We start from the raw sequence: 26,131 nt of genomic DNA, 5'->3' as shown, positions 1-26,131 counted from the left end.
TGAAAATTCACATGATGCAAAAAAACAATGAAAATACGTTAGCTGGAGTGGCTTGGTTTTTCCAGCTCCCGAGAATGGGGAAGAACACTTCAACTCCACTTCCCACAGACAGCCCTACCCTCACCACTGCAGTCACTCAGGGCATCCTTCCTTGGATAGCTTTAGGAAGAGGCACAGGGTCGGCACAAAGGGTGAGCGATCTTGAAAGCTGACGTTTGTAGATACTGGTTCTTTCTAATACAGCTGCTTCTTCTCCAAACTTAAACTTTCCAGCCTGATGCCTGCACTGACAGGTTTTCTGGCTGCTGTTAATGTTTGTTAGGCATCTCTTAGGCTTCACCACAGATTTAGCTTCATTTTGGTGCTGGGCAATTGATCATCAAGTTTAGAAGTGAACACCCAGAGTGCTTTCAGAAGAGCTGCAGGAAGTAGGTAATTAATTATTAAGAAGTAATTCACACAGAGGTTTGCGTCGAAGTAGGGATTTACAACTTATCTGGAAGACTAGTTCTTCCCTGTAGATGCTTGTAAAGAAATGTGGAGCTGCTGATAGTGCCAAACATGCACATAAACCCCAGTGTGTTGATTGTGGGTTTGTGAGACACTTAAGGCCAGCACAGCTGATACCATCCCTTGCACAAATAGCTCACTAAAGAGCCGTGGCCCAAGCAGTCACTGCAATGACTGGAAATGGAAAGTTAAGGAAGGAGTTGCTCAGTGTTTCTCTTCTAGCCTGACCCTCTGGCCAGGAGGGGCTGTGGTGCTCGGGTGCTGCTGAGAAAGGACTGGTGACACTTTCCACAGGTGTGTGCTCATCCCCGCTGCAGCTTCACGTGCACGGGACAGGAGGCACCTTGGAGAAATACTTCTCCCTGGGACACTAGATGGCTGCTTGTCCTTCTCAGGGAGGAAGTAGCTTCCATTTAAGGAGCTGGAGAGGTTCTTGGCAGGGATTGCAGCAAAACCTCCCAGGCTCTGGATCCCATTGGCAGAAAGGCCAGGGGGAGCTTGAGCTCACACTTTGGAAGTGCCATCTTTTGTCAGCTTGAGATTTTCCAGAATTTCAAAGCAGAAAGAAAGAGAGGGGTGTGAGGAAGCTATTAAAGATATATAAAATAAACTTGAAGTGGGAGGAAAGCATGTTGCTTTGAGGAGCCGTGCACTTTATTCGAGGGAAGGATCAGTAAACGCTTATTATTTTAACAAAGACTTTTTCTGTCGTGAACAAGATGGACAGGAAGCAGCTGTGACAAATGAAAGGATTTTTGATTGAATTCATGAGCTGTGTTTCCTGCCAGTAATTCATTCAGCTGTAGGCTAGATCAAAACATAATATTATGGTTTAATCAGCACGCTTTTTAACACGAAGCCAGGATATACAAGCCCTCGGTGCTACAGGTAAAAAGCCATTAGTACACTTGGCTCAGAAGCTTCTTTTTAAAGCGTTGTTCATTCTTTTTCTTTTAAGCAAATACTTTGTCTATCAGCAAACACCTGAGAACTCCTAGAGAGCCGTGTTTTGGAGTATGCACAAGCAGGTGTAGAAAGGGTAAAGCACTTTCAGGGCATGGCAGATGAAATAAGCTGCCTGAAAGTACAATCCTACTTGTATTGCAGCCAGAGAAAATTCAGCTTCCTACCAGTTGCAGGAAGCATTAGATCAAGCTGGTGTGTGTGCTTGTGTGTATGTGTAAGTGTATGCATGCTGCAAGTGTTAATTTTGATGTTTTCTGCTTCTCTCCCGTCCTCCTAATGAATTCTATTTGTTTACAGCCTCAAGGAAAGCTTGTCACTAGAAATTTCCTTTTGAGTTTTTAGCTCAAGATTTCACAACCACAGAACCATTGCAACACAGTGATAAACAAGCTGAGGGAGGCAACTCTGGAGAATTGAGGCTTCTCTTTTTCACCATTTAGTTAAGTAAATAGTTACCAAATGTGCTGAGAGATAGAGAACTTTATCCCTAGCTGTAATGAGTATTAGCAAAAGTGGATTTTTTTCCTATGCAAAAAATTAGAGTAGGCACAGGAACTGCTTATCCTTACGCCACTCCTTGTCAGAAAGGGTCAGATGCTGGGATGTACTTCTGGGACACAGCACTGGGCTGTAGGCTGTAGGAGAGCAGGGAGAATGGGCAAGAGGAGGTGCAAAAGCTGCCTAAAGCTTAGGGTCACAAAATGGATTTACATTTCTCAGGGCAAACACAGGACCTGGCTGAAGCTGAGAAATAATAAACAGGATGTGCCCCATGCACAGATACCAGCTGCCCTCCATCCGCCTTGGGCAGACCCTTGGAGGAGGGATGAGGACATTAAAGCAGCCTCTGCCAGGTTTCCTCCCCTGCAGGGTTGGCTGCTGGGTGGGTCAGGGCCTCATCCTGCACCAAGTGTCTCCTGTGCAGGCCTTAGTCCTTGGCTGATAAGCACAATATCCATAGATCTGCTGTGATTACCAGGCAGGCTTTCTCTACCCCATTTAATCCTCTGTAAAGTTCCTACAGGTGACCCTCTCATTGTATCAATGTATTGGGGGAAGCCCTGCAGCCACCATTTCCAGGGTGTTCTGGGATAATGTGGATAAAGGCTGCTTTCTGGAGGTTGGGAAGAAATTACACAGCACAGATTTTCCTTGCTGAAAAACAAAAAATCCACTGCTTTGGATCAACCAAAACTTTTTAACAATACTTGTGAAATTTAGCAAGTGGTTTTAGTGACGGCAGAACAGGCACATCTTGACATTTTTTAAATAACTAGTTTGTTTTTTTGCTGGGAAACAAAGTTTTGTTTTCCAGTTTGTCTCAGCTTTGTAATAATAAAGTACAGTAAGAAAGAAAAATCATTCCAGGGAAACTAAATTCAATTTCAAAATTTCAATTTAAGTTGAATGTATATTTTTCTGTCCAACCCAAGTTGAATAGATCTTTTCACTTCTTTGAGTACTAACAAATGTGGATTTTTCCACTCCCCAAGGAGTAGTATTTTTTAAAATATTTCCCTATTTCTGTCTATTTCAATGTGCAGCTTAATTACTGATATGAGAAAGCAGATCAGATGTGGAGGACCAGATCCCTTACTCATGCAAAGAAGACACAACATACATTTAAGGTTTAGACACTAAACCAGTTGAGCTAAAGAATAAAGATAAGAGAATTAAATTTACCTTTCCTCTCTTCCAGCAGCAGAAAACAGAGGAGCTGCCTCATCTTTCAGTGCACAGCCTGATCCCACGTCACAGGAGCTAAAGAAGGTGTGGTGGGATCTGCTGCCAGCCAGCTGTTTGAAGCCACTCAAATCCTAGAATCATAGAATGATATTGGTTGGAAGGGACTTTTGAAGGTCATATAGTTCCAAACCGATTGCAAACAGCAGGGACACATTTCACTTAACCAGGTTGTTCAGAGCCCTGTCCTACCTGGCTTTGAATGTTTCCAGGGATGGGGGGGTGGTCCAAAACTTCTCTGGGCAACCTGTGCCAGTGTTTCACTACTCTCATCATAACAAATTTCTTCTTTGTAGCTAGAGGTTTGAGAATGGTTTGAGTTTTTCAGTATGCCAGCAGAGGCACAGCATGCACTAATCCTCTCTGTGGTGTAACTGGGGAGAAGGGTCCCCAGGTCCTTTTGTACCATAAAACATCTTCGCTGCCAGAATTACACCCAGTAAGTGGTGGCTCCTTGGCAAACAGTACAATTGTTAAATGTCAGCTACTGCTTACGGTTTAATTGCTTTTGAATTTTAGCAAGCAGCTCCTCATTCATGGCAAATTGGCATTTTGTACATTCAGGATTGTGCTATTAGCTGCACAATAGAGAGGCTGGTTTTCTGTAAATATTGAGATTTGGTAATTATAACCCGACAGTTATTAACACTCCATGGCAGATAAATGCTTCAGCTGCTGAATCTGCTGTGGGCAAACCTCCTTCCGGGAGGAGCATCTTATCAGTGAGTGGAGGAAGCATCTAGCTGCCATACTCCATTAACACCATGTTAATGAGCCAAGAGCCCACGCACCACAATGAAAACATACCCTGAAGTGTAGCAGATGGGCTCAGAAGCCAAAGCCACACAATGGGGAAACCTAGAAAATCATAGCTAAATTCAATAGAAAACAAAAGCTGGGCAGCTTGGCCCTCCTTGTAGTAAATACCCTGTAGTAACAGACATTCCTGGATCTTACTGGGTAAAATTATAGCCATGCCAGACCTTCCTATGATTTCAGGAGGACCTGGGTCTCAGCTGGTTACAGGCAGTATGTCAAAACCCATTGAGAAACCACTGCTGATTGCCTGAGCTCTGCACCCGTGTCTCCAGTGAAATCCTCCAGCGATGCTCACAGAGGACTTGTGATTCAGTCCTTTGGATAACTGTGCTGTTTCACACATCTTGTTGCTAGAGCTGCTTAAAATAAAATAAACAAAAGCAAGTTGACAAATGTGACTGAATCAGTGTGGGGGGAAGCACTAACACGTTAATCATCTAAATGATTAACAACTGTCTATTAGTCATATGTGATTGACACTTCCCCACATACTAGTAAAAGTGCTACGGCATCATTTGTAATCTTAATGAAGTCATAGCAGAAAAAGCCCTCACACTTTGCTGGGAGACAACGGCTGTTGTTTATGGTTTTAAAGAATTTATTCTTTTACTGACTAGTGTAAGTCTGTTTGCCTCTCCACCAGCACTCCATCACTGTACTTCATTGTCATTAGGGAGGGTGTTATGTACATGAAGCACAAAATTAAAATTAAGTAGCTTTCAGCTGTATATCCCAGACAGAGCAAATGCATCCTTGAAGCCCTTTGATGAAGCTGTGTGTGACTACTGTTCTTCCAGTGCTGTGGTTTGTAGGCAGCAGTGCTAGTACCAATACGAGTGTTCTGCATGTCAGCCTGGCAAAATTTCCCCTATTGCTGCTTGCAAATGCAGAATGATCTCAAGTGGAGGAAGCCACTGCCTGTTTTCCAGGAGCTTTGATATGGTCTGGAATTTTTGGACAAAATTGCGTACCTAAAATGTTGTGATACAGTTGTTGGTGGGAAGGACTTTTTGGTCAAAAATGCCATTTCCAGTCATCCTGAGGGATGCTATTTGCATCTTACATCTCTACCCTGGTCTCTGGTGTCAGATTGCCCAGGGAAGAGGCAACTGAGGCCCTCCGGCTTTCACTGGTCGGTGATCTTTGCAACATGGAGATCCTCAACTCCATGTGTGCATGCTCAGAAAAAGAGCAAGAACCAGGGAGCAATCATACGAAAGGTCTTACTAGAAGCAGAGTAGGGAAGGGGGAAGGTCTCCAGTGTACACCTGACCCTCCACAGAGGCCTCTTGCTCAGGGTCAGTCTGGAAAGTGAGGTGCTTGGTAGATCAGAACTTGGCCAGAGTTCATGGTGCCAGGTCTGGCGAGATGGGAGCACAGCCTCAAACATATGCTTCCAGTTTCCAGTGGCCAAAAAGAAATTTTGGTTAAGAATGCAGATGCCTGTATTAAAGTAATAACTAACTCTGTGATCTTCCACATCAGATCTGCAGAGAGCAAAGACTTTAGGGCAGCTTCACCATGCTGTTCGGATACAGGATTCTTATCAGGGCCATTTTTTCGTTAGTAAAAACTTTCTTTCCCTTCCTCTGCTAGAAACAGGGCTTGTCACCTGTTTCCCATCTATTTTCATTATAGAGGAGAAGTAATTGGTACATGTGGGCATTATTGGAGAAATGGCTTGGCTGAAGCCATAATGTGGTAATTATAGACTGAGCTGAGCCATGCCAATGTATTGTGAATACATTTGCCTCTGCGTGTGTGATATTGTCGTGTGTCTGTTCAGATGGCTTTTTGGGGGAAGAGGGAGGAGAGAGAGGGGCAGTGTGGAAAGCTTGACCACGTCTGACCTATCTTGTGCAAGTGCGGTAAGCCTCGGAGATACAAAACCACTGCCGTCCACAGCAGAAAAACGACAGTGTGACCCACTGTAAAATGGACCAGTGGCTTCTGATCCAAGTGGCTTGTTTTCCTGGGGAATCAATTGTCCTGTGCATGGCACTTGCTTCTGGTCTTTTGTAACTGCTAGGAGACACCAAACCAAAATAGCTCATTTTCACTGTTTTGGTGGTGCTTTCTGCTAAATAGCAACACGTGACTGCTGGTCCACCACTGAAGCCACGAATATAATGCAAAATGGGACAGCAGGCTCTGGCAGCAGCCTGCACTGCCTGAGGGCAGGGAACCAGAAACCTCCAATGGCCCTGTCTGTGTGTGTGCTTTCAGTGGGGCTCCTAGACACATCTCCACAAACTCCCAGCACTCCTTCCCACCCGCGACCCTTTCAGTGCAGGAGAAAGTGTTGGGAGCCTTGGTGGTGTTTTACACCATTGGTACATGGCACATCACAGAGCCACATAATCACAGAGTAGCTGAGGTCAGCAGGGATCTCTGGAGGTCACTCGGTCCAACCCTCCTGCTCAAGCAGGGCACCCTGGAGCCAGCTGCCCAGGATAATGTCCAGGGGAATGGACTGTGTCCCGTTGCACCAAGCTGGTAGCATCTGCTTTGAGCCTTGGGGTTTGGGTACAATTCTGCAGAGTCCAGGTGGATGCTAAAGTTCAGAGGGGTTTGCCTTGAGGGAGATACCAGTGTAAGATACTGCTGCAGTAACTGAGCCAGCCCCATGCAAAACTGGATGGGTAATGAGGTTTGGATCTTTGGGAGTCTCTTGGCATGTTGTTGGTATGCTATGGGGAGAGGTATAGGATTTCAGAATATAGGGATAAGATAAGCCTTCTGGAGTCAGGCATGTTTCTGTGGTCACTCTGGCCTCCCACCTGTGTCATTCCCATAGTTCAGTGTATGGCATTCATAGGGGGATACCACCATGAAGGGAGTTTTTCCATAGGGAGGCTCATTCTCTGCATCCCATGGGGTGCTATGCCCTGCAACTTTTCCGAATATAAGAAACTTACGTGCATGTTTTGGGGTAGTGACAGCTTGTGTTTATACTCTTTCCTGTTTTCATTTCTCGCGTGAAATTGTCATACCTCTGATCTATAGTGAGCAAAATATTATCAAAAATATCAAAATAGATGTGTTTAATCTTATCCTGTACATACAGAACAATACAGAATGAGAATGGGTAGAGCCAGCTGTGTCCCAGGTGAAAGTGGCATTTCCAGAAGGCAGAAGACAGAGAAGAGCACAGTGGCATTGGTGCTGGACCACTGCAAGCTTCACACCAGTTGACTATCCAGCCAGAGACTGGATAGAACATTTGTATTTCTTTCTCTTACCTTTTTTCTTTGATCAGGGAAAAATCACGTCCTTTTGGGCTAGGCTAAAATGGAGCAATCTGTTCATTTAGCTGCTGAGAAGGGAAATTAACTTCATTCTTATCCGTCTAGCTTATTAGCACAAATATTGCAGCTGCAATATCCTATCCCACATAAAACCCTGTACAGTAGAGCCTTTTAATTGTCTGGCTAATTGTTTGGCCTCAGAGCTGTCTATTTCCAATTGTCTAATTCTCATTAGAATGCCAGCTGACACTGAGTCCTCCAAAGCTGCCTTTAGCTGCTTTTAACCACTTCTGGACTAATTTGGTTGTGTTGAAAGCACTTACAGAAAAGCAACCAACAATAAGAAACACAGTGCAAACGTTTCTCTTCTCTAATGCATTCAACATTTTAAATCCTGCCCATAAAGGAGTTTTGATGCTGGTTTAAATGCATGTATCCCAACAGAGTCACAGCATTGTTGGTAGTGTTCAAAAGTGTGTAAAATACGTGGACTGAAAATCTAGGCACAAATGCTTCAGTCCTTGATCTGAAACATCTTCTGAAACCAATGGGTGTTTTTCACCCTATGAATAAGAAATAAATCAGGATGGCAGGGTGCAGGCCTGCAGTAAGAGAAAGGATTGGTCTGTATTTCGATGCTCTTTGTTAACCCTACGCTATGCATTTCTGAGGACAGTCTACAAAACCTGAATGAGACAACATCTTGGGTTCACACTCTGAATTTAGTGTCGTATTTTATTGCTGCATAGCCCTTTTTTCACGCTGTGGTACTTCAGCACCCATTTCAGAATCTAAGTCCATTGCCATAGTTAGAAAATGTTCATGTTGTCTGTTCCTTCAGTTGCCTTCTTTGAACAGCTCTCAGCAATCTAGTTATAGTGACATGAGGCCAAATCTTCGTCCCTGTTGCCACGAAACTGAACACACGCTGGCAGATAGGAAAACTCAGTGAGGCAGGACTCCCTCGGAGTCATGTTCCCTACCACCTCACTGCCCTGAGAGAACATGAGGAAGAAAATGTATTCTTGACAGGTTTCACATGAAATTTGCTAACCTAAAACCTAGAGAGGAATTAAAATGTGTCCAGCTACTGAAACTGGAGCCTAGAGGTCTCCTGTTGGTTTATTGACAGATTTAGCACTAGATTTCTCGATCAGAAGCATGGGAGAAGGGTAGCAAAGCAGTGCTTCACTGCGGATGGATTTGTTGGCTTCCTGCAGATGGGACACCTCTTGCCTGACTACAGAGCCTTGGCTACTGGGAGCCCCAAGGCTGCTTTTTGCTGCATCCTACCAGTTTGTTGGGCAGAATGAAAAGTTTTAGGGAGCCTTAAAGCTTGGGAAGCTGTCCACAAGCTTTCCCAGCTTCTCCCTCCAATGCAGAGAGCAGGTGGGAAGAAATGAGGGAAGCCCCAGCAGCCTCCTCTGGCTGGCTCCTCTCAGCCAGGGCACCCGGGACACCCATCCCCAGCAGCCACGCTGTGTGCTTTGGAGGCATTGCATTTGACAGCTTTCAAAAGAAAGTGCTGCAAGATGGCTGCTTTGTAAAAACGTGTTCTTTGGGGAATTTCTTCCACAGTTCTTGTAGAAAAGAGTTTGGAAGGGTCACGTATGAAGCTGATGAAATCCCTGCATGTTGTTCCAGCCTGTCCCAAGACTTGCCCTGTGTTCCTCTCCTGACCATCTGAGCACCGCCAGCTGTGTTAACCTCCCTACTGCATCACTATCTGCAGCCAAAGGGGTTAATGATATTTCCTGCCAGAAAGGGCAGCGGAGCCCTTATGTCTGGCATATATAACTTCTGTTTGTACCTTGTTACAAAGATGTAGTAGCAAAATTTTACAACCAATTTCTTCTTATGTGAAAGATTAAAGGGGAAGGAGAGTAAAACTTCTCCCATCTTGCAGCTTGGTGGTGTCTGTTCCAAAAGCAGGTCCTGGAGACTACTTCCAGAGTTGTTATGGTTTAAAGAGCAATACTAGGCCATGATTCAGCCTCGTAGCTCTTCCTCCCTTCCTGCCATGGGGCATTTCCTACATTTTTCAATACAGTTCCACTATGCTGACAGGCTTCATTTCCCAAACATCCTTTTAAAAAAATATTTGAACTACTCCTGACATGTATTTCTCTTCTTCATTTTATTGCTTTCTAGAAAATCACAGTGTTCTTTTCTCTGACATCTTCTCCTGTCTTATGGAAGAGGAGACGGAGTTACTGGTGTCTCCTTCAGCTGTGAACACAGATGGAATTTATGGCTTTTGGGGTTGTATTTATAACTGTTTTAAAAGCACAGCAAATGCAATCTACAAAAACTCCTGTTAGGCTGTTTCTTCCCCAGGCACCACACGCTTCGCGACTACTGCAGCATCCAAGGCAGGGATCCTCGAGTTGGTGTGAATTGCTGCTTTTGTAGCTACTTCTGCATGTTGCTCAGAGATCGACCTGCATGTGATGCTTTCTTGAATTGTACACTTCACGTGAGCCATGTGCTTTCCATTCATACACACCACCACTCTCACCTATCTCACACAGAGACAGGTTAAAGTGGAAGAAAACGCCACATATTGTCTATTTTATGCTTTTTTTCAGGTTTGTGCCTGCATTTAGACTTCTAATTGCCATCAGGTCTCACGGCCTTATAAACTTTTTTGGCTCTGTCTTTTGTAGTTTTTTTTTCTTTTTTATTGTCTATAACTCATTTCTCTAGTCTGAATTTTTCAGATATCCACAAGTATCGGATTAATTTTTCCTTTAAGCCTATGTTCCTAAGGAAACAAATCTCATCCAGTTGTGTTTCTTGTCCATAATAAGTTCTGGGCGATTTTTCAACCAAATTTGATAGAAGGTTAAAGGTCTGCAACACGCAAGTTCCTGCAGTTTCCATGAAAATTAGTCTGGTTAGAAGAAAGAGGAAGAAATTAAGCTGGCACTGGAGGAAAGGCAGCTGTCACTCAGTTTTCAGTGGCAGCAGCTAACTGCGCAGCCAGCCACCAGGATCTGGCCGTGGGAGTTTGTCCCACTAAATGGGCTGGCAATATTAGAGGCAATTGAGCAGACTGCTTTTTGGTGGTGGGATTTTGAGGACACTGGGCACCATCCCTCAAGAAACTGGAGTTTACCAGATCCATTACTCATGAAACGGCTTTATTAAATAGGAAGGCTAAACAAACATTTTCCTTCCTCCTGATTGTGTGTCATTTCTTTTCAAGCCAATGCTTTTGAAAACAAGAGTCTAATGTTAGCACAGCTTCCCTAAACGAGTTTTCCAAGACTCTCTGCTCCCAGCAGCTCTTACTGAAATTAATGGGAGCTGCTGGGGCTCAGTGCTTCCAAAAATAAAAACACTTTGCCAGTGGTACAGATGCAGATGTCTAAATTTAAGCTGCAGTTTTTGAGCATCTGGGGCCTAAATCCATGTCTGAGCACTTCAAAACAAGTGGCCTGATTTTTTTATAGGTACTGAACAGCCTTACTGAAATCAAAACTTATGGGCTGTATAGTTCAACCTATTTTTGGAAGTCAAGAGGTAGATATAGGTAGCTGAAATTTAGGCACACAAATTGGAGCACATGGACCCTGCACCTGAGAGTGGGGGTTTTCAAAGTGCTCAGCCTTGGCATGAGTGATCTTATTGAAGTCGCTGGAGGCCAGAGGGAAAGAGTTAAATCAACACAGAGCACTTCTGAAGGCTCCTGGCTCAGCTTGTACATCTGTGTTTAAGAAAGATGGTGGAATAAAAAATACTTTGCAGGTGCAACACAGCCAAATTAGCGCGGTAGAAGAAACCATAGGTTTTTTAAATCCTTGGACTGGAGCAGCCGCTCTTGCAGCTTAATGTATGCACATACTGGGGGCTTTTTGTATTTATTTTCCCTGTGTGCCTTGTTGTTTTAAGAAAAAGGAACAAACAGGGAACAGTTGGCTGGCAGAGCCTGCAAACTCGCCGGGAGCTGCCAATGGGGCTTGCTGGGTCTTTGCAGTGAAAAGAAGGGGTTTGTGGAGTTACAACTGCTCTGCACACCCCTCCTGCCCCATCCTGCCCCGGCTCAATGGGGCTTTGTGTAGAGGCAGGGGCTGCCCGGCAGAGCAGCCTCCTTTTTCCCTGCCTGAGATGTAGACAGGCTGCTTTTAACCCTTTCCTAACTCTGTGGCAGGATTTTGATCCAAGAATGCCTCTTAGGATTCTTTTCCTTCTTGCAGCTTATGAAAACAACAAAAACAACAACAACAAACCCAACCAAGAACCTCGAAACCACTCAAAAACCCCTCCAAAAAACCCAGAGAAACCAAACAAAGAAAATCTCAATTTCTTCAGGCCACGATTCAGCACAGATTAAGCAAACAGGGTTTAGATGTTGCTGATGAGGGAGATAATTTTTAAGTTGAAAAGTTCAGTCCGTAGCTATCAGAGCCTAATCCAACACTCCATCCTCAGTAATGTGGGAGAAGTTTAATGGTTGAATGAGAAGAGGCAGGATTTATTTGATCAGAGGAAGATGATTTATCACCTTCTGTTTGACAGCTGCAGGATTAAATGTACTATCGAGTCAGAGGTGGCTGCCTATAAGGAGATTTACCTGTGAATGTGCCCCCTGAGTGAAACAGTCTGGATTTACTAAAGATCCCAGATTTACCATAAGCAAATGAGAGGTTATAGAGGACCACATGATTAAGTGACAAAATGGAGGTAGAAACTCAGAGGAAATGAGATGAAACACAAGGGAATGACAGTTCGAAAATATGGACTGAAAAGCAGAAGAGGATAAAGCATTTGGACAGGAGGCTTGAGAGGCTCTTAGGTGCAAAGAGGTAGAAGAAACGTTGTTCAGATACCCTTATATAGCACTGGCCTTGAGTCTTTGCCTGTCCTCCACTGGAAAAATGTGGCAAAACATTGCCAAAGGTTCCTAGTGCTATTTATGGAAATGAGATAAAATTGAAGCCAGGTTTGGGGTAAGCAAAACCTCCTTATTCCATAGCTGTAAAACAAAAACCCTGGTTTGGATTAAGGACCTGCTGGATCTGCATACTCTGAGCTGGTGAGAGGGGAGCTGGTGAGCTGCTGGGAGCTGGCTGTCACGGTAATGCGATACTGCAGAGTTCTGGTGCCCTACGTATTTGTTTAAACTTGACAAAAACTCAGGACTGTAATCTGCAATAGTTTATTTGGACCGGCTGGGAAGACAAGGTTATTGTTGTTGTTTGAAAGCCCTGTAATTTAAAAGTTTGTACTGACGATTTGTGGATGTATGCCCACCGAAGTACGTAAGGATCTCTGTGTGGAGTATCCAATGGTGGGAAGCAAAAACTGTGTCCATACAGGGAGGAGATGGTGCTAAAGTCAGAGTTCCAGAGACAGGCCCTGAGAAGTCACCTGGAAGGGCTGTAAATGAGCAGGCCAAACAAATGAGCAAGCCCATGGGATATGCCCATCCCCATGTCCTGCATGTAGGTGTCCATTTACCCTGCCTCTTTGCAGGTTGGGAGTGACCGGTCCCTTTATTTGAGTTCACATGCATGTGTGCTGAAGGGACACATCTTCAGGGCTGCGTTCTAAAATCTGGCTCTAATTTCAGACCAATTTACTATTCCAATGAAATGAACCTGCAAAACATATGGCCCAAATAGTGTTTGCCTAAGTGGCCTGCACGGTTCAGGTTTGATTTGTGACTTTTCTTTACATTCCCATTCACATGGGAGTCCAGGTTAGCTCTTTGAACAGAATAAACCAAAACCCGTCCACAGCTGCCTCTCATCAGGGTGAGGGCTGCAGACAGGCTCCAGGGTCCAGCCTTCATCTGGGGCAATTGCTGCTACTGCTGAGGAGGATGGTGCACACACACCGTGGGTCACAGAGGAGGCAGGCGCTTGTTCAGCTTGTGCCTGTTTGTCCTCCAGACATTGCAGCCACTTACAGAAATCCAGTCTGGGGGCAGGGGGAAAGATGGGAGAGAGAGCAGAAAGAAAGAAATCATTAAAAAAACCCCACCGTGATGGAGATTTGGTAGTGGTTTTTAAATCACATTTAGACATAAATCCTTTGAGTTCACAATTTCCATAGATTAGTGGCATCTGTGGACCCCAGATAGACTGTAATCACTAAGATTGTTCTAATCTTCCTTCGGGAGGTTTCTCAAAGGAAGTATTGAATTACACCAATTCTTAGCAGAGCTGGGCTTTAACTTGCAAGAAAGTGCTTTAAATCCAAATGCATACATTAGTGCCAGACCTATAAAGTCAGGGTATAATGCTTGTGACTTTCATACATCCTGATGTGTAATTTGTTATCTGGACAATAAAACTTCACAAGACACACACATGCTCAGCTGCACCCACTGGTAAGTATATTACAAACCATCAGGCCCATGTTGTCACCTTTGGACCTTCTGTGTGAGTCTTTTGAAGCACATCTCTGCCCTTTGAAGAGGGCAGTGCTTGACTCGGGGAGCAAGGTTGCCCTAATTGAATCTTGCTGCAGCGTAGTGTTTCATGTCATTGTCTTGTACACTTACTCTTAACCCTGCTCCCATCACACTATGGAAGTAAGCAGAGTTGAAAGTGATGTGGTTGAAAAGAGATCTATTTGGTATGTAAAACTGTGTACAGAGACAGCAAAGCTGTGGTCCCTGCTCGTGAGCAGAGCATGCAGGGGAATATCAGAGAACATCAGCAGAATAAACCTAATTCTGCTCACACACATGTAAATGCAAGATGGAATCGCTTGTACTGAACACACTAGAGGGGTGTGGGAAGCTGGTGTGAGATGGAAATACTGATTGCTGCATCAGATTCATCATTGGTACATGAAAATGAAGTGGAATTACACCAGAGATTATATTGTCCCCATATGGGTTTTTATGCCTGGTAAATTCTGAGTTTCAATGGGTATCAAATTTGTGCCTGCTGTCCCGGGTTGCACAGCTGAATGCTTTTGCCCCAGTGCTAAGGGATTAAATAGACAATTGAGGTTTCTCAGAAAGGATGCAGAAAATGTAAATCAAAAAGAGTGCCCCTGGAACTGGTTGCAGTGCTGACAGCCCTTACAATGCATGCTGCCTCCGACCACTCGCGGTGACCGGCTGCAGCAGCACCCACGCTGATGCAGAGCAGAGTTGGGGCCGTACTTGGGGTGAATGGGACATGGCACTGAGAGCCCCCAAGTTCCCAGCAGCCTGCTCCAAGGAGTGCCATCTGCAAGCTGGAAAGCTGAATTTGGTCTTTCCATGTGGCCAGGAGAGCTGGAGTGTAGCTGGTGTGGGGAGCTGCCAGGGGATGGCTGTGCTCTGGAGATGGGGCTGTGTTCTGCAGGACTGTGCCCCTCAGCTCAGTGGCTGCTTTGTTTACCATGCCAGACACCAGTGTGGGGAAGTGTTTGCCTTTGTATTACATTCAGATAACTGAAATATTAGGAGCCCATCAGGAAAGTCTGGAGGAGTCTAAGGCAATGCTGTGCCTGCCCTGAGCAGAAATATGCTGGAGGGAAGGATCTGACCTTGAGAACAAGTTCATGCTGTGCTGTGTTTCTCTACGATCAAAACGATTTGCTTTACCAGAGGGTAAACATTTTTGTTACCTTCTTGGGAACCAGTCAGCACTTCTTTTATGACAATGCAAGTTTCCAGTTTGGGGTTTACTTAGGGGGAAAAAACATCTTTTTGGTTTAATTTGGTTTGAGGTTTTTGTTTGTTTTGGAAGAGCGCTGCTTCCTTACAAGGGACCACAGAAATTCATTCTCCACAGCTGTGTGAAAGCCAAGCTGTGCAAAGAAAACCTGTTCCAAGCACTTGTTGATGTTCATGCAGGCTCCACTTTGTGTGATGGGACAAGCAGTGACCATGACAGAAGACTGCAATGACAAGTCCATGCATCAGTGTGATGTTTTCATCACTGTGAGGTTGAGCTGGTTGCCTTAAGTAGATGAAAAGCAGATAAGGAGTTTGGGAAAGGCAATGCCAAGTATCACCACAGTGTGCTTAGGGTTAGTAACCCTTTGCTGTCTACCATGCCATGATGGTGTGAAATGAATCCCTGAATACAGCTGGGAGTGCAGAGGGTGGGTTTAATCCACACAATCTCAGTGATGTTGAGAATGTTAAGAGGAAGATGGTCACACTGCGGTGTGGTTTCATGAGCCAAAGCTGCAATTGTACAGTTTTGGCAGCCACACTTAGTTATTTCACTTTCCTGTGTGATGTTAATAAGGTTACAATCCAACTGTGCCCCTATGCCAGATTCCCCAAGGTAGTCCAGAGTTTGGTGTGGGCTTCCTGTACACCCCCCTGCCCAAGAGTCTGAGTATTGGTGTGTGTCTGAACAGGGAAAGGCAGCTGTTGATTGCATCGTGGATGTTGTGCTTGTCAGTGTGCTGTCCCCCTCTGTCTCCCAAGGGAAGTTTGTCCTGATTTGGTGCGCAGAGCTTATCCTGGTTTCAGTGAGACATTTCCCAGGGTCCCTTAAAGTGCTTTGGCTCTGAGTGGGCTTTCTGCAATGTTCAACCTCTTGTTCATCATAGATGTCAGCTTGCACATCCATCCTGGCTTAAGCAACTTGCCATGGTATAGCCCTTGCTGTAATGCATATTTGGAATGGTTATCTGTGTTCCCTCCTAGTTGAAGCAGTGCAGCTTCTGTCCACAGGTCAGCCCTCTTGGCAGCTGCTGAAGTGACCTTTTGGGAGTAATGGTGAACACAGGGCTTCTTAAAAAATAATCAAACATTTGATGAGACAGTGCACATCCTGGTTGCCTTTGGGTGGTACCAGCCTGGAGGGCTGGTGGTGAGCTCCATGCCTCTGATAGCTGGATCTCCACGGCTGTGCTATGGAAAAGCAATGTGCTGCTTTTTCTGCACTAACACTTGGCATGTGGCTGCTTCACTCCCATCTGTTATCAGCCTATCTGACAGCACTGGACTAGCCTAAGTGTGTAGGAACAGACAAGCTCTGTCCAGGTGTTTTATGTGGCTTGAGGAGAGACTCAGTGCTCCATGCATGTGTAACCAGTCTCAGAGGTTGAAGTCCTTCTCCAAGGCCTCCTTGCTCTGTGGGTCTTCTCTTTGTCACCTCTTGTTTATTTCCTCCTTGCTGTCAGCAGATCAGCAGGACACATTAACTGAAGCATAATTCTGGACTAGAGCTGGCTCCTATCCACTCGGTTTGACTGGCCTCACTTCACACAGCCATATACACATGTCCAAAATATTCTTCAGCAAAGACATGGAAGAGCAAAATACATTCACACAGTAAGAGTAGCAGTAAGACTGACTGGGTTGTCTGACTTGTCACAGGCTTTGTACAGACCTCTGTCTCTCAGGTGGAACTACGTTCACCACTTACATGGATGCTTTGCCTTGATTTACTGGAGGTTCATTTACATATACAATATGATTATGAAATACAGGTATCCTCAAGAGGATTCTTTTTCACAGAGGGGTTATTTTCTCTTCCTCTTACCTTTCTGAGTCTAATACCAATTTATTAGTATCTGAGAACTATCAGGGAAGACAGCGCTCCTGATTTTTCTCTGACATATGCTGTGGTGAATTAATAATAATTCTGTGAAAGGCAATGAAGTGGTAATAAGTACAATAAATCTTGGCCAGTAAGAGACATGTGATTGCAAGTCCCTTTTATATCTTATAGCACTTAGACACAAACTTTAACCCTTGCAGTTGCTACTTGAATCTAGTCAAAAGATGCTATGGTCAGATTTAGGCCCAAAGTAGCATGATTGAAGCCACAATGCCTTAGCTGAGCTGTGAAGTTTTCCATGTGCATACAAGCTCTTAGCCTGGAGCCATAGGAATAGACTAATTTCAACCCCAGCTTATTACAGGCTAATATATGACAAATTACCTTGCTTCAGTCTTGCAGTAAGTGCAAGGTGAATTGCCATGGCTTGACCGACCCATGCAGTAGGATCCAGCTCCAGACTGTAAACACATCATTGCAGTATAGAAACTCCTTCTTTTCTCAGTGGAGACTGAGACAATGCAATCAGAAGAGTCGGGAGCATTTCAGCTGATGTAACGTCACCTTTTCCTAAATGTGAATAGGCCTGTGTTCATCTGTCTTAGCATGTTGTGCATGTTAGAGCCTCTCCAATCTCTGAGATGTCAGTTCATATCACTTGACTACGACTGGGACCGTTTTTGGAACCAGGCGCTATAGATCCTGGATAAGGGTATGAAATGCCCTGAAACAGTGACATGCAAAGTACTCTTGCAGGGTACATTCATACTGGATCTGTTTCCAAATGGCTGCATTATCAGTGCTTTGCATCACTGGGGTCAAAACTGCAAGCAGCCTTTGCTGACTCACTGGATAGAATAAATCAGAGGCATATTGAAAGAACGCAGCTTTTCATAAGATTATGCTCACACTGATCTTTCTGTGATCATTTCTGTTACAGAGAGATGATGTATTATCGCATTTTAACTCCATATCATAGGGACAGAACTGATGTGATCCTTCATTGATAGATGGACTGCAGAGAGCCAGAGACCAAGTGCCACAAAAAGTGAGGCAAGCTAGTGGGATATGATTGCCTGTACAAATGGGATCACCTGTTTAAATGGCCCATGGTTGATTTCTGTCTCAAACCAGCTCAAATGTTTCACTGGCACAGCTCACCATCCCCAACAGACAATTTGAACATATTCAGACCCTACTTTGGAAGTTAGAAGAGTGTAATGATTCAAAGGTGGTTTGTGGTGTGTTGGTGGTGGTGAACAATGGAGAATGACCCCAGTGGTATTCAATTTCCTAGTAGAGACACAAGTATATTGGTTCTCCATAAAGTTACACATGAATTAGCACAGAGCAAGAAAATGAACTCAGATCTTGTACCTTCTAAATCCGTGCTTTAACAGCAGTTTGACATACCTGGTGACCAGATGAGAAGAAAGCAAAGCATGGCTTGTAAGGAGATGGAAGAAGCTACAGCACCTTCTCCTCTTGGAGAAGATTGCAGTGGTGGTACCCAGGTTGGTGGTCATCTGTGCCGGTGAGTCAGCACAGCACAGCATGGAACAATGATGGGAGCCATCTGGGAGCCATGAGAGTGTCAGGGGAAGCTAGTATGGAAAATGTGGTGGTTGAACCTTTCCAGATATTATTTTCTAATTGAGCATTACCACTTTGTTTGCTGTCATACAGCCTTGATGGCCACAGACTTTTCCCTGGGACTTAGTGATGGGGAATCATTCTCTGAGCTTGTCATTTGTTTCCCCACAGACAATTTATAACATTTCCGCATTTAATCTGGAGAAATTCAGCTAATGTGTACATCACTGAAGAACTGTGTTGCTTCCTCACATTTGATGACTATGAGTAGAGTTCTTTAAATCTTATCCCTTAGAATAATTTGGCTGTTTGACAACTCCATCTCTCATGGGATGAGTAAATATCAGTCTGTTCCCAGGAAGATTAACCAGTAAAATGATTGAGGGGAAAGAAAAAAAGCAACACAACAAACAACTTTTCAGCATGTTGCACTTTGACTGCCCTCCAGACTTCCCTTAGACTCTGTAGCCTTTATTTTTAAGGTGCTTTAATTCGCCTACATTCATAAAATCCTGGTGTTTCTAAAAAAAGTTGAGGTATTTTTCTCACCAAAGCAGCTCATTTGAGGAAGGATTTAGCACTTTGAATAAAAATCCTTGGTCTTCTAAGGAAAGAAATGGGTGAAAACACAGGCAGTCTTTGCCTCCAACAACATAGAATGTATCTTGCTTGATTAAAGTCAAGCTCACTGCACTTGAACAGTAATGAAGTGTGGACCACCAGATAGGATTGAAAGCAATTCCTGTCCATCCACTGCAACACTGTGAACTTCGGTGAAGTCAGATTTCCCCTCAGCATTCCTGGAAGGAGGGATTTACTTCATTTCAGTGATCAGAAACTTGTGTCATTTGTCTCAGCTGCTTTTCTAGACTATCTCAGCAGTCAGAGAGACTGTGTGTTCAGAAAGTGCTTGGCCTGGGTAGGTTGAATTGCCCTTGGGAGGTGATTCTCTCCCCACTGGCTGAAGGACTGTAGTGTAGGGCAAGGATGGAGGTTCAGTCCCATGCTAGATGTTGGCACAATCAGCAGGGCTGTTTAGGTATGGAAAGAGAACTGGGAAGCAGCAAAGGCAGGGTGCCAAGGTGGCAGAGTTAAGCACAAGCCTAACCATTGCTCCTCTTTTTGTAGCCTTTTCAAGGGTTCTTTGGAACATGTCTCCACCCCACTGAATGTTGCTTCTCTCTGTGTCACAGCGAGGCCCGTATTGTCCACTTCTGCTGAGGGCACACTGGCCTTTCTCTTCCTCCATGATCTGCTTTTCAAAACCTTGGGCAACACTGGTCCTTGGGCAGGGAAAGACTGTGACCAGTCTCAGGGATCTCTTGCACACAGAAACTTTTCAGTGACTTGGTCAACTTGATGTTGTCTCACCAGCCAGGCTTCTGCTCATATGGCCCATCCGAACTCTCCTATGTGTTTAGAAGTGTGAGTCTTGGGCAGCCACTTCACTTGGCTTTAAAACCCAGCTCACTGTTGCTGATACTAAGGAAACATGAAGCACTAGCAAAGTGGAGGGCTTCATTTTACAGACACTTGGCTTTCCTTTTGCACTTGCAGCAAAGACTCAGGATCCAGCCTTTTAAATTGAGTTTCTTAACTGCATTTCATTGTACATGGATTAAAATAGATATCTCAAATACAGTGAAGTGATCAATAGCCTCTGACTCTATAGGCTTCTGAGATCCAGTTTACATAAAAATTGCTCTACATACACCAGCTAATTCCTCCCACCAGCTGAGGACTCTTTACTTCATTACCTAAACGTGCTAATGGCATGCTCCCACTTCCCCAGTCATTTTATCCAAGGAATACAAAGATGTCTCCTTATGTTAGTGAGTTTATCAGCATGACACCCTCAGAACAAGTTTGTCAAAACAGTAAATGAGGCATGGAAAACCTAAAAGATCTACCCATATTCACCCTGTGCAAACTGGGACTGAACTGGAAATGCCACCTACCTTGTCTCTGGTTATTAGGAACTGCCTCACCTGAAGTAGCACAACTACACACAAAAGTATAGCTCTTCTGGGTTTTTTGTTTGTTTGCATTTGGTTGGTTGGTTTGGGGGGGGGGGGGGGGGTTGGTGTTGGTTGGTTGGTTTTATGACAGTGCTACTAATTTTTAGAAGGATCATGTTTCATCTACTAGGTCATGTCTTTTGCAGTTGCAGCTAGCAAGGAGCTGGCACACTGGAACACCAAACTGAGTCATTTCTTCTTAGGTTTCTTCTCAGGATGACACATGTAGTTTTGCTCCTGAAATCCATAAACCAACCTGGGACTCAAGGCAGTGCCGGGCTTTGAAATTAGAGGACAGAGAGAACTTGGGCTTTCCCTCGGGATGTAAGCTTTGTGTCAGGTAGGAAATAATTTGTATGACTTCAGGAAATGCCCCAGTTTGTGAAGGAGAGGTTCAGGAGTTAAATCTGTACTTTTTGTCAATTAAATGGAGTGTGCACATCTGGCTTATTTCGAGAGGGTCAGGATCATGGATGCTACCTCTCTAGTGCAACTGATGGTTAAAACTGTACAGTCTAAACAAAACCACTCATTAACCCAGGTGATTTCTTTCTGGTCACAGCAAAGGTTTCCAGCTCAGACTGGGAGAAAGACCTGTACAACAGACATAAACCTCTCTCTGCTCATTGCCTCTCCAGCAGGGGAAAGCCCTGTCTTATCTCAAGGCAAGATCGTCAACTTCTGAATCAGATACTTGTATAGCCTGCAAACCTGCAACAAGATTCCTAATCTTCTGAAGGCAACCTGTCCTATGGTACTTAACTGTGTTTCAGTTTCCTTTGGTGGCTTGGGACCAGATTAAAAGAAATTATAGGATATTACATTTCAGAGAGTAGGTTTATGAGAGGTTTTACTCATTCACTTATTTCACATGGAAACAAGGCTCTAAGTATTGGTGATTCCAAACCATTGAGGTGTAAGGGTGCTTTTTCTGGGTACATGCATTTACCTTTATCTGAACATTAGGAAAAGTAGCATTGATATCCAAAGTGATTATGATAAATATCGGTGTAAAGTTTGTAAGGAGGTCTCTCTATGTCTGGTAATTTTCCACTAGCAGCTTCCTTGTCTGTACTGTGAAATTAAGTAAATTTGAGGTAATTTACAAAATGGGTGTGTTTAGTAAGAGGATATCTAATGGTTTCTAATAAGTTTTTCATGCAATATATATATTAATTTTGAAATGAAACAGTTATGGGGAGAAGGTAGCAAATGCCGTTTAAGGAGAAAGGGGTGTTATTTACTTAAAGTGAATTACTTTTCACGTTATTCTGCTGCATTACACAGTCACTGTTAGGCACCCAAAAAATAGCAATTATTTGCAAGAAAACTTTGCATTGAGTTAGACTGGGAGTTAATTATTGTTTAGAAATACAGGAGGGAGACTGTGACTCCTCCAGGCAGGACACATGCACCTGCAGGTCTGTATCTGTCATCAGGGATCCCCTCTGGCATGTGATGGTGGAGAACCAAAGGAAAGTCTCTGCCCTGTCTCCTCCCTTCAGTAGGACAGTGAGGCCTGAGGAACACAGATGACCTGTGGCTGTGCCACCTAAAAATGCACAAACTCTCACCTGTGAAGATTAGATGGCAGACCCTTGGTGCCATCACAGTGATGGGACCAGTGCCTTTTTTATGGGATTTAGCCCTTCCTGAAATGGTTTAGGGTTACATCTACCCCTCTCTCAGGCTGAGCAAGGACATGAAGCAATTGGTTTCACTTCAGCTTTGAGTCACTCTCTAGCCTGGGTGGCCTGGATTTGGCTTTGACTGTAGACTCACGGGATGCAAATTTAAGTCTTGCACGTTCAAGGATGGAGTGTTCATTTAAATGAAGAGCTGTGCTCTCTTTCCTTAACATTTTGGAGCAAACTTTCTGTTAGGAGGTGCGGGATACCAGTGCAGAAGGACCTGGAAAGGGCACTGACAGGGTGGTACCAGGATGCTGTCCCACACAGGTGTTGTCTTGCTGGTGAGGACCACCCCAGTCCTGGTCCTCCTGACCACAGGAGCAGGTCTGGCATGTGAGGTATAGTGAGCACAGCTGGTTGGGCTTATTGACTTCATTTAGGTTGTGGTGAGGCACAGGAATGCACCACAGGGACCTCCAGACAGCATTGCTCATGCAGCTTGCATGCCTTATGAAACCTTTTCCCATTTCTTGACCCTCTTTTTTATCACTGTTTCTCATGCCTGTTCTTCTCCCAAGTAAATGACCCAACCCTAGTCACTTTTGACCTTGTTGGTTGCATCCCACAGGGGCAGATGGGCTTTTCAGGAAGCATAAATCTGGAAATGGTTTCAAGCTGCCGGCTGAGGAGTAAAGCATCACCATTTTTTGATGCATGAAGCCAGACTTTGCTCACTTCAGTATTTGTCAAAGCATCTAGAAAATGACTCATTTTTTTTTTCCACTCCCTACAGAAGCCACTGTTGGACTACATCCCTGTATCTTGTGTTGGCCAGATCTTTCACAAGATTGTTTACAGCTCATTTTTAGTCTTGTTTCATGCAGTGAATCCTTGTGTTATTTCAGACAGCAGCAGGTGAAGTACAGAACAGAGGAAAAGATTAAAACTTCAGGAGGAGCACTCTGCTGCGTTGTTGCTTAGCCATGCATGTGGTACAGCTAAAAATAACAGCTAATGGAATGGGAAGCCAAGAAGATCTGTTGATTTATAATGGGTTTTTTCCTGGTTTATTGCTTGAGTGCCTTGCCCACTGAAATTTGACATTGCAGCCCAACTGCCATTAGATAATCAAACAATACTCTTCTCTTTCTTACTGTACAGGCCTCTGAATTTTCTTTGCAAGACCCATTCTTTTCTAGTATCATTCAGGCAAATTAGACAGATGACTTCTAAACGAATCAAAGCATTTCATTCTCTTCCAGTGATAGTTACAACACAATATGTATAGGCTAAGGATATGTATAGTGTAAGGGATACACATTCTAATCTGACCTGGATCTAAGAAATTTGCTTTGTCTGGATTTACAGCTCTTTTTTGATTTGAGGTTGTATCACTGGCCTGCATCAAGAAACTTTGAGATAATAAATGTAGGTGTTCAGGCTTGCTTTCTTTCTTTCCAGATTCAGAATTAATCCTTAAGTCTGCTTTAGAAAAGGATTTGGTACTAGTAAAAGAAAAAAAAATGTAAGACTATTTATCTCTTTGCATATTTTTTACTTTTAAAGACACAGTAGACCGTACACTGAGAAAGTAATATTTTATACGGTTTGTGGAAAATAAATCTGTTTTATCACTGCAATAAAAAAGGAGCCAGATGTTTAGAGGAACATGTTCCATATGGAAGAGGCTTAAAATTGTGGAACTTGCTAAAACCATGCAAAGCTGCAATTATGGAGAAAACAGGAAGGCAGTTTCCTCCCTGAATGTACACCATTTCCCAAGGAGGAAGCAAGCCTTTTTTCTCTGCTCTTTGTTGATTTTGAAGCAGAGATACAACTACTAAGCCATGACCATAAAAGGCTTATGCTGGCAGTGACATCAGTGGTAAAACCACCCTTCTTCTCTCCCCACAACAACTCTAACTACACTTTTGAGAGACTTCTGCTTCCCCTATAAAAGGGTGGAGGATGCATGGATTTCTTTGTTTTGTGGCCAGGACGCTATCTAATGTAGGGGTATTGGCACTTTCACTTTTATGAACATATGTCCAGCTTTGTAGAAAGATGTGGTGCCTCTTAAATTTCCATGAAATGGAACAAAGAATCTCCTTAATTAGCTAATTTGATTTCACTTTATGACCCAAACCCACTGTGCTGAGGTGTGGCCTGCTACATTCCCAAGCATGCCTTGCTGCCTGCTCATCTAGGTGGAAGTCTGCTAGCTGACTTTAACTCACAGAGCACCCAGCACAGGTTTATTGCTTAAAATGTTGTTTAAAACAAGGAGGAACAGCATGGCACTATACTATGAAGTGCCTATGATAGCATTTACTTTTTAAGGGGGGATGAAAGCAGCCTACATGCTCCTAGAGGATCCCTTGCTTTCAGAGGACCTGCAGGCTGCTCTGCTGAGCACTCCTGAGTGAGGCAGGATGCTGATGTTGTCAGCAGTTAGTGTTTTATCCAAAAGCCCACAGCATTTTGCTCCAGGCCCTAGGCTAATTCCATGAGAAATTGAGGCATTGAATTCCCAAAGTGCACTGAACTCATCATCATGCTGCACTGAGTGCTGTAAAATGGGCAGTGCTGCATCTTTACCTTACCAGGTGAATCAGGCTCTTCTTAGCATAATCTGCTGTTATCTAATTTGGAAATGCCATAGGTAGGTGTGAGGAGAAGAGGAAACCCACTGAATCCTGACTCTGTAAACTGGAGTTGAATCTTGCATTTAAGAGCATGCCATGAAGCATTTGATTCCATTGTAGTTATATATTTTGAGCAAAGGAGGCAAAATATGACCTAAAGTTGTTTTTTGTGCTAATATATCCCAGGCGGCCAGTAAAAAAAATCCCAAATTGGTTGTGCTGCAGCTGCCTTTGGTCTTTGGTTTTCTCTCTATCTTTCTAACTTTGGGGACTTTACCCTTTGCCTTGTGAATACTTGAATTACCCCTGCGTTTCCTCTATGACATTCTTGCTGGGCAGTTCAGAGTACTGTGTTTGGAAGAGGGAATATTTTCCCACTTTTAACCTATGCAGTGGATATTTTCCCTTGTGGTGGGTTCTCTCATCTTAGTTCTAGGCACTGCTTTTTCTTGATTACATGTTTTATTTCTAACCTTGAGTTTTACCTGAGTCCTTGATGGGTGTGTTTCTGTGTGCTATAGGGACCACCTTGCAAGCTGGGGACCATAAAGTGTATGTGACATTATAGCAGAGATGGGGAGATGGATGAAAGTAAGACTTGATGCTCACGCTTGAGAAGGTTTAAGTGGCTTTTTGAATCATGCAGTCACGAGGCAAGATGTCATTTCATTAGTCACCACCAGCAGCATCTGACTTTCTTCTGTCCTCCACCTGGGCCACCTGCTGGTCTCTCCTGAGGACACCAGTGAACTGAAATCTTTGGGCTCCGTGTAGGAGGACTTGGTCAATGATAAACCAGAAGACCAAACTAGGTGATTCAAGAGTCATCTTTATAATCACCAGTGCTTTCAGGAAAGGGTGGTGTGGTTGTGGAAAGGGAACAATGTGAAGCATTGTAAACCTCAGCTCAATTTAACTAAGAGCATTTCTGTTTCTAGCTTGTTTTATCACACCAAACCAGCTACGTTCATGGGATTTGGAGTATGTGCTGCTGCACTGCACTGGAAGTTTTGACAGTTCTTTTAGTACCCATTAACAGGCTTAAGAGACAGGCCAGCCAGGAATCAGGATGACATCCTCAGGAGCACAGGGCTTCAAAGCAAATGGATTCCCCCTCCCTCCTCCCCCTCTCCCCTCAAAGGGCAGCACCTCGGTGATTTTGGAGTTATAGATTTTGCAGCTGCAGTGAAAAAAAAAGTGCTGCAAGTTGTAAGGAAGCAAGAAGTATTTGTGAGATCAGAGCAGAGTGATTTATGAAACAGTGAAAGCAAAAGATGTAGCAGCTTGAAATTCTCATGTACACATTTCTAGATGATAAAGCTTTTCAGTGGGGAAATAGTTTTTTAAATCCCCACCTTTTCTTCTTCCTCTGTGAGCTGACTCTCTATACTATGCAACAGAAGCAAAGGCCATGTAAACCCATTTTCCCCTTACCCCATCATCTCTGCCTTTCCCAAATGCATATGAAAACATTATTTTTCCCTCTTCAGT

The 26,131-nt window shown here is 44.0% G+C and overlaps 1 protein-coding gene across 1 annotated transcript in view; it reads left to right on the top strand.

The window, feature by feature from the left end:
- The window catches only part of MAML2 (mastermind like transcriptional coactivator 2), a 209,777-nt gene that overhangs the window by 57,335 nt on the left and 126,311 nt on the right, over positions 1-26,131 (top strand). The window lies entirely within an intron of this gene.

Source organism: Corvus kubaryi, unplaced genomic scaffold (assembly GCF_017639235.1).
Source record: "Corvus kubaryi isolate FWS band 111438036 unplaced genomic scaffold, C.kubaryi_AGA036_p1.0 37256, whole genome shotgun sequence".
NCBI lineage: Eukaryota > Metazoa > Chordata > Aves > Passeriformes > Corvidae > Corvus > Corvus kubaryi.
Note: the sequence above shows the minus strand (reverse complement) of the source record. Positions and strands in the feature narration are given on the sequence as shown.